Source organism: Octodon degus, unplaced genomic scaffold (assembly GCF_000260255.1).
Source record: "Octodon degus isolate 3935 unplaced genomic scaffold, OctDeg1.0 scaffold00064, whole genome shotgun sequence".
NCBI lineage: Eukaryota > Metazoa > Chordata > Mammalia > Rodentia > Octodontidae > Octodon > Octodon degus.
The window spans coordinates 10,357,397-10,366,444 of NW_004524640.1; the positions used below are offsets into that span (position 1 = coordinate 10,357,397).

Consider the following 9,048-nt stretch of genomic DNA (forward strand, 5'->3'; position numbering starts at 1 on the left):
CATCCATCCATCCATCCATCCATCTATCCATCCATCCATCTACCCATCCATCCACCCACTCAGCCATCCAGCCACCCATGCATCCATTCACCACTCCAAATATGTCCTCCCTGCAAGGGCTGGGGGTTCAATACCCCGGCATGCTGTGCCAGCCCCACCCCTGGGGTGCACTGAGATGGTAATTGAGACTGAGCATGGTGGCATGCGCCTGTAATCCCAGCTCTTGGGAAGCTGTAAACAGGCAGATCACTACGAGTCGGATCTAGTAGTGAGATCCTGAACACCCTGTAGACCCTTCCCTAAAATACATATCTCTATCCCTATCTCTATCTATCTATCTATCTATCTATCTATCTATCTATCTATCTATCTATCATCTATCTATCTATCTATTTGTCCTCTTGAGCTGGAATGCTCAGGAATGCTCCCTGCCTGATATGGCTCCAACACAGCACAGCACCAAGCCTGGGAGGGTGCTCTACCAGTAACAATTGAATGAATGCTTATTGAGCCCCTACTATCTGCTGGGGGAAGAGAAGTGAATGGGAGGAAGCCCTCCCTTGCTGAGCTCAGTGTCCCATGTAAGGACCAGAGCCAAAGGGTTCACACAACCAGGAGAGTAGAAAGAAGGTCCCCCAAAAGAGGTGTGGTGAGCCAGACATACCTGGATTGGGCAGAGAATGGGAAATCTGGCCCATGTAGGGCCAGGGCTCTAAGAGTGCTAGCTGGCCGTGGGGAGCTGGGCAGGAGGCACTGGCTTGGTGAGCTGCTGAACCTACTGGAAATGGTGCCCGCTTTAGGGGCAGACGGCACCTTATGGTAGATGAGTGGTTAGGTGGGTAGATGGGGTTTTGGCATATATATATATATTCCCCACCCCCTTAGGACAGGGTCTTGCTATGCAGTTCAAGCTGTCCTTGTGCTCACTTTGTAGCCTCAGGTTGGTCTCGAACTCATAACAATTCTCCTGCCTCAGCTTCCCGAGTGCCGTGATTACAGGCGTGCACCACCATGCCCAGTTCTTGGCTCTTATATTCTTAGGAACCCAACGTCCAGGAGAAAGGAACCTACCCAGCCACCTACAGGATTTCTATACAGGGCAACAGCTTTCAAACTTCAACCAAGACCAAGAATGAAAGCAAACAGCTCTTTGTTACTCCTACTTACTACTGCATACACATCCCAAAATAACGCTGACCCTCACTACAGGTAGTTTTGCAATGTTCTTCTTTATTTGTTTTAAACAATAACTAGTGCAGAGCTGAGGATGTAGCTCAGTGGTAGAGCACTTGCCTTACATGCATGAGGCCCTAGGTTTGTTTCCCAGAATCACCAAAAAAAAAAAAAAAAAGTAGTGCAACATAATCCATGTTCCAGCCCACAAGTGAGAAGTGACGGCCAAGGGCTCGCTTTGGAGCCGCTCTGGAGCACAATGGTGGAGGCCACTGGCGGAGGTAGGGGCACATCGCTGCAGTCCGCCCCACCCCTAGGCTCCCAGCACCCCCACACTCAGCAACAGGGACCAGAGACCGTGGGTTCCAGGTGCAAATCCCTCCCCTGGGCCTGTGTTAGAACCCTGCTCCCCGCCCCCAGCAGATGCCATCCAGCAGTTGCTTACATACCTCCCAAGACAGGGAGCTCACCCCTTCCTAGGTAAACCCTGTGACTGGGTTGATGAGCCTCTTCTGTGCTGTCCATGCTTGCTGGAACAGTACCTCTCTCCCATGGCTGGCTGCCCTTTTTTCTTTCTGTGTCATGGCCCTTGGTCTCAGTGACCAACCGGGGGCACTTCCAGTCTTCTCTGTGCTGCCTCATCCCCTCTCCTCTCGCCGCCCAGTCGCTGCCCTGTGTCCGGGGCATGATCCCAGGAGCCCAGCCAGAGAGAGGTTCTGCCAAGGTCAGGTGGCCTCAGGATCTGCAGCTGCAGGGCCAGTGTGTGCACTCAGCCACCCCCACCCAGCAGGTCCAGGACGCTGGGGAAGGACTGGGGTGCAAGGCGGTAGGGCACCACGTGGATGCTGATGATTATGGCTGCTGGGGGGGGGGATAAGGGCCTAGCAACCTGCTGTCACCCAAAGTGGTCCAGCCCCAAAGTAGACGACACTAACAAACTCCCAGGCTCACAGATCTGGGTAACCCTGTCACATGGGCACAGCGTGAGGGGTTAGGGGCTGCCCAGGATAGCAGCAGCTTGGGGTACGGCTGGACTTGAACCGGGTCTGTTTCCCATCGCAGATCTTAGCTGGGACTCCTGAGGCTAGAAAAGCTAGGGAAGGGATGTGCAGAGGTAGGCTATCCTCTGACATTCTAATCTGTCCCCCTGGCTGACTGAAGGGACCTTGACAATCACAGGCCAGAGGGTCTTAGGCTCCTTCTGTCTGGGGTGGGGGGTGGAGGGTAAGCATCCCGGGTCCAACTCTGCCACCAACTTTAAGGCTGAGCAAAGCCCTGTCCTACATCCAAGTCTCCTGTTAGTATTAGGGAGATGAGATCAGCTCCACACACATGGGTCCCTCCCCTCTGTCCTGGCTGAGGTCCCACCTGTCCCTGCAGTCTGGAGGACCAGGTCTGGGCTCTGACGATAGAGGGGACAACTAGGGAGAGAAACCAAACACACCCAAAGCATCCTGCAGTGGGTCCCTGCTCACCTTGCACAGAGCTACTCAGGGGGTACAGAGACCTGTCAAGGTCATACAGGGTCAGTGGGTGCCTAAGAGTACCCCCCACTGCTGTGACAAAGGACTGCTCCTCCTCTCTGTCTCCAATCTGGTGGGGCCAGGAAGATAGCTCAGTAGAGTAACTGCTTGCCTGGCAAGCACAGGGTCCTGAGTTCAATCCCCAGTACCGAAAAAAAAAAAAAAATTCTCTCTCCAATCTGGAGATTCTCCCAGGACAGAGGAATTAGAGAGAGCCTTCTCTTCCCCAAAGCCCAAAGATACAGTCTTAAGAGAGAGGTGACTGTCAGCAGCCCTGGTGGTCAACGGACCCAGAGTCAGGAGCAGCTCAGGTACAGTGTCCACCCTGTCTCCACTGCTGTGCTGCCTCGGACAAACCCCTTGTGGTGTCTGGGCTCTGCCTTTGCATCTTCTGCGAGAAGTGCTGGAGAAAAGACAGGTGCAGGAGCGACGGGGTTGCTGGGGAATACCGGAGAGAGTTTTCCCCCTCATTCCAGTGCCTAGCAGCTTCTCTGCCCACTGCACCCCAACACTCAGCTCTGCTCTGCCCTGCTGGTGGCTCCCACTACCCCCCTCCATGCCTAGACCACAGCTCCCAGCTGTGGGTCACCATGGCAACGCTGCCTCCTCTGCAGAGCTCCTGTTCGGGAAGGGAATGCCAAAGACCACCTTCCTGGTGGCCCCTAGGGACCTGCTCCATGACCTGACAGATAACGACTGTAGCCAGGTAGCCACAGGGAGGAGCAGGTGAATTGTCAGAGGCAGAGAAAAGAGTTTGCAGGCCAGGAGAGATGAGCCTTCCCTCGGGAGGATGCATTGGGGGTAGCAATGGGGGGCAGAAGTGGGACAACGGATACGTGCTGGGCCCCAAGAAAACCCTGGTTTCTCACTAAGCCTCAGTCTTCTCATCCAAAAAATGGGAGTGGTATTTTCCAGAGGCGATGGAGAGGATTAAGTAAAATCATGAATCTAAAATCCAGCACTGAGTCCCACACGAAGGAACTAGTCCCTCTTCCTGTGGCAATGCCCCCAAGAAAACCTCTTTGTCACCCCAGGTGCCAAGCAATAGCATCAGCAGCCCTCTGGGTCTTTGGGGAGCACAAGCACCCATGTGTTGGGAGGAGGCCCAGGATGGGGCCAAGCCCCAGCACCCCAACCCCCACATGTCCCTGTCCCATGTATCCTAGAAAAGAATCATGATGTAAACTTAGGCAAACCCCACCTGTTCAAATCTAGTCCCAGACAGGTTCTCACTGCTTTTAGCAGCCACTCCCCTGCCGGGCCTCAGTTTCCCCTCTGTAAGTAAGTACCACCCATGCCCCCAGTTTTCCAGGGTCCCCCAGGGACCTGCCCAATGACCACAGCGGCAGTGCTGACTCAGGTCTTGGGGAGAAGTGGGGGCAGGACCCGGATTTTAACAGAGCGTGAGCCCCCTGCCCCCCCATGCCGCACCCCACCCACCGCCCCCTGCGCCTAGCGCGCGTGCGCCCGCAGGAGCGCTCGTGTGTGACTCAAGCGCTATTCATAGCTGAGCTCTACCAGCTGCAGCGTCACCAGCAGAGGGGCCTCAGCCCATATTATTATTTCAATTACCATCTGAATTAAAAGTTTGAGCAGCGATCAGCCCACGTAGTGAGGGGAAGAGGGAGCAGGAGAAAAATAAAGATGAAAAAGAGAAGAAGGGCTGAGTCTGGAGATCCCCCACACCCCAAGGAGGGCTGAGGCCACGCAGAAGGCTTAAAGGTTACGCCAGCCCCCAGAATTCCTGCCCGCCCCTTGCCAGGGCCCCCGGGGTCCCATGAGGCTGGGAGGAGCTTTACACCATCACGGCCCTTGGTGGAAAGAGATCAAGTTCAGACAGGGCGACTGCCTGCCTGGGGTCACACAGCGAGCCACAGCAAGGATGTCTCTTGTCAGGCAGTTCCCACTGTTTTCTCATGTGACACTGATGCTGGGGGGTTGGTGGCAGGTGATCACTAGACAGGGCAAAGACAGAGGTGACCCCTGCCCTCCCTGGTAACCTCATCCCCTGTTCCTTGAATCTCTCCTCCCCAGAGCATTGACTAAGCCATGACTCTCTCAGCCTTCTGTACCAGCAATGCCACATTTCTGGCCACAGGTATAGGGGACGCAGCCACCACAAGATTGTTGAGGGGGTGTCAGGCTGTGAAGGTGGCTAGCCCACCTCCTGCCAAGCCCCAGCCCCGGTGAGAGACATTTTCTACCCTTCTCCCATGAAAGCCCCAAAGACGGTCCAGGAAGGTCAGCTGGAGAGTCAGCTCAGTTGAAACCCAAGCCCAAGCCCCTGCACCTGTCCTTGCTCTGTGACCCTGGGCAAATCACACAGACTGTCTGGGCTCTGGTGTCTCCATCACTGTTTTAAATCAACAGTGCAGGCGTGCTGAGAGGATTAAATGAAAATTTGCGAAAGCTCTCGGCCCAGTGCCTGCCCATAATAGCAATGGGAAGTGGGCAGGTAAGGATGGGCAGTACTTCCCATGGCCTCCTTGAAAATAGCTGGGGTGCCTGGGAGCTTGGATGCGGGGGTGCCATTCAGCCCTACCTGCAAAGTAGGAGTCAAGAGGGTTAGCATTAGGGTTCTCAGGGACAGGGAGATGGCTCAGTAGAATAAGCGCTTCCCTGGCAAGTGCAAAGACTTGAGTTCAATCCCCAGTCCACCAAAAAAAGACCAAAACAAAACAAAAAAAAAAAAAGCATTAGGGTTCTCCCTGGTTCTACATAAGTAGCCCTGGGAGCTAGGAGCTCAGGGTGTCACCAAATATCCACAGCTGCCTCCGGCTCTGGGAGTTTGCTAGTCTGGGCCATAACCTTCCAGTTTAGCCTCAAATCTAGCCTGTCCCAGCCTGGGACTGCCTGAAAGTGGCTCACGAAGGAGCATCTAAAGAATCCCTCAACAGACCAAATGGGGGTGGGGCTGGTGAGGGGACCCGGGGGGGCAGAGAGGGATTGGGCAGGAAGCCAGGCTGGAGCTGGTCCCTCGAGCTCCAGGTCTTGTTGGCTCGCCACAGGGTCCCACGGGTGGGAATTTACCTCATTTCTACATCCAGCCTGGGCTTGGAGCCAGGCGCCCTGGGTTCGGGTCTTGCTCTGTTTTCCACCCACCCCCGAGCTGTCCCAGTGCCTGGGAGGGAAACCCTCCCTTGGCCTCAGTTTCCACCTTTGTAAGATGAAGGCATCAGACCAGTAATAAAAGCTCCAAGGCTTCTGACTTACTGAAGCCACCTTCCCACCCCATCTTACCATCGCGGCGATGGCAGGGGTGTTCCCCATCTCCAGCCAGCCTGCTGGAGGTAGAGGGCCCCAGGTGTCTGTGGCTTCAGGGCAGGAGATTGTCTTCTCCCTGGTGCCCTCCATTAGAAGGCTGCCTTGAGCTCTCAGCCCTCAGCCCGGTTTTACAGGTCAGGAGATGAGGCAGAAAGGGGTCAGCACTTGCTCAAGGTCACAGGGAGAGATTCCAAATGTAGGGTCTGTCCTCCTCTGGGCCCAGGAGAGCTGGGACACTAAGGCCTCTCCTTGCAGGAGTCACCAAGACCTTGAGTGGCCAATGCTCAGACAGCTGTGAGCTCTGCATCAGGGAGGAGGGACCTGCCTTGGGTCAGAGTGAGACAATGGCAAGTCAAGGTCCTCGGCCTCCCAGGCCTCATGTAGTCCAGGTGGAGGACAGTCTATGGCCTGACTTATGACCTGGGTCCTGGGATCTCCCAGGACTGGAGCTGTGTCCTGCGTCTGGGCCTTTCGTGGCTGCCCACAAAAGCTCCCGGGGCCTGCCCCTGAGGTGGAAAGGGTAAGTTGAAGGTAGGAAAGAAAGTTGCAGGCTGGCCGCTGGCCCCGGCCGCCTCAGTCCCTTTCCCTCCCTCTCCCTTCGCCAGGGGGGGCGGTGATGTAATGCGCTCGGCTTGCGTCCCAGTGCCAATCTCAGAAGAGAGACGACAGATTGCGTGAGCCAAATTTGGCATCCTAGGGGGAGAGGCACGAAAAGTGGAGATGTGGAGGAGAAGAGGAGCCTGGGGAGGTGCTGGAGAGGCCCCCTGCCCTGCAGACCCCAAGGTGCGGCCCTCCTTCAAGGCAACACTGAGCTGCTTCTCGGTCAGCCTGGTAGGAGTCCTCCTGGTTGCCCCCCAGGCTCAGCCTGGCTGCTTCCTGACCCCCAGGCTCGCCTGCCAGCCCTGGCCTCCACCCCCACCCCAACACACTGCTCCAGCTCCGTTTCCCACCGCTGCTAGTTTCCTGGTTACCATGCTGCTGGTTGTCATGCCGCTTCCATGTCCTCGTGACTCAGTGGTCCCCGCACAGGGGCCCCCTCCTCCTCACACCCCCCTCAGCACTCGCCCCCACCACCCCCAGATCCACATTAAGAACCAGCCTGCCCTGTAAGCCTGCTCTGTTCCTCCTTTCCTCAGATCCGAAGCTTGGGAAGCTCTCTATAGCACCCTACGCTACTTCGTTCCTACTGTGCTCCGGTCTCCCCCAAACTGGGGTGCAGCCAGTACAGGACTCAACACCTCAGCAAAGTCAGTATCACCACCCCATTCTCCAGTGAAAGAAACTGAGGTCCTGAGAAGTCAAGCCAGATGTCCAAGGTGACCTCAGCAGAAACCCAGACCCAGCTGTCTGGTCACAGTCACCTCAAAGGTTCTTTTTTTGCTTAGGAAAGGAGACCTCTTTTCAAGGGAGCCCAGAGGGTCATGAGGAATAGCTCCCCAGCCCCAGGTCCCTGCTCTAACTCCTTGATTCTCCAGCCTCTGATCAGGCCCCTGTCTCCAGCTATATTTCCCTTGCCTCCTCCCCCCATTTAGCTATTCATCTCCTTAAGGGTAAATGAATCCTCACCCCATCTGCCAGTGCTTCCCCCAGTCTGGGAATAGCCTCCTGCTCACAGAATCTATTGGAGGTCAGTGGGGCAGACAGTGATGTCCCCATTTCCCAGATGTGCAAGTTGAGGCTGAGGGAGCTGAGTGCCCTACCCAGCAGTGTCTCCTTGGCTGAGCTAATTTCTGAGCACCTGCATGGAAGATGCATGAGGTTGGCTGCCCAGTGTGGAAAACCCCAGAAAGAACCCTTCCTTCCAGGGGAAACTATAATCGAATGTTCTAGGCAGGGGTCCTCTGGGCTCCAGCCTGGCTCAGTGGCCAGCAGACCATGTCCCATCCCTAATCCCAGCTTGCCTATTCTTCCACTGCTCCCTTATCAGAGGCCGAGCAGGGCCACTGAGTGACTCTGGGTCCTTAGCAACCCCCAAGGCTTGCAGCCAGGAAGCCCATGGGGCTGGATAGTCAGCAGAAATGTCACACACTTCCCTCTGTCCCCAGGGCATCAAAATACAGGTCCCCTGCTAAGATCCAGCCACCTGCCTCCCCTAGCCTCTGCTGCACTGCACCCTTCCTGTCCCTTGTGGTGGGCAGAATGCAGGTGGGGAACATTCTGCAGGTAGCGGGGCAAGTTCTCTCCAGCTCATCACACCGCTTTGTGGGAAGAAAAAGCAGTCTTCTACCTCCCTAGCCTCAGTTTCCATCCCTATACAAGGGGAATGGGCTGCGTCTCTTGGACCTCTGACCACCCTCTCTGGGTTGCTTGGCAGAGTAAATATTAAACACAGGAGAAGAGGGATTTTGGTCAAATCCCAGGGCCATTTGCAAAAAAGCTGCAGGTGGGGAGATGGGAGAGACACCCTCACGCCCTACACTTGGCTACAAGTCAGCTGCCTTGAATCTCTGGGGCACAACGGGGGTGGGGGTGGGTGGAGGCAGCCGAGGGTCATGACCGGGGCAGGAGGTCAAGATGCCTTTTCTACCTCTCTTCTTCTCAAAACCGTTAGACCATCCACTGACACCCGGACAATGTGCCGGCTCCGGGAATCACGGGACCAAACGCGCGCGGGACAGCGGGACCCGGGTAGGGTATCAGGTGCGGAGCGGGCCGCTGGGACGCACAGACACGCGCGAGGGGACGGACGCTTACCGCGGGGCGGAGAGGGTCTCACGAGTGTCCAGAGGCGTGGGCGGCGCTACATCCCCCGGTGTCCAAGCAGGAGCGGGGAGCCGGCGCCCCTCGCTGCGCGGCTCTGTCCGCGCCTGTCCGCGGTCTCCGCGCCGTCCCGCGCCGTTTCCCGTGTGCCCAACTTTCAGCGCCGCCCTGCGCCGCGCCCTGGGCTCCGCCGGGGCGTCAGCATCCTCGGCCCGGCCCGGGCTCGGAGCGCGGCGTCCGGGGCCCAGGGCGCCCCGCCGCCCGCGCTCGCGCCCCGCGCAGTCCCTCTCTGTCACCTAGCTCTGAGCCCCGCTGCGCTGTTCCCCAACCCGCGACCCTCGTGGCCACCTGGCCTGGGGTCCCCTCCCCGCTCCCTGCCACCTGCGCT

At 57.0% G+C, this 9,048-nt stretch overlaps 1 protein-coding gene across 1 annotated transcript in view; it reads right to left on the bottom strand.

Annotated features, from left to right (window-relative positions):
- Kcnj4 (potassium voltage-gated channel subfamily J member 4) overlaps positions 1–8,684 on the bottom strand; it is a 21,006-nt gene extending 12,322 nt beyond the window's left edge. The window contains exon 1 of the mRNA XM_004634616.2: positions 8,655–8,684. The gene's annotated coding sequence lies outside the window, so the exon portion shown is untranslated. The remainder of the gene's footprint in view (positions 1–8,654) is intronic.
- Between the last annotated feature and the right edge of the window lie 364 nt (positions 8,685–9,048).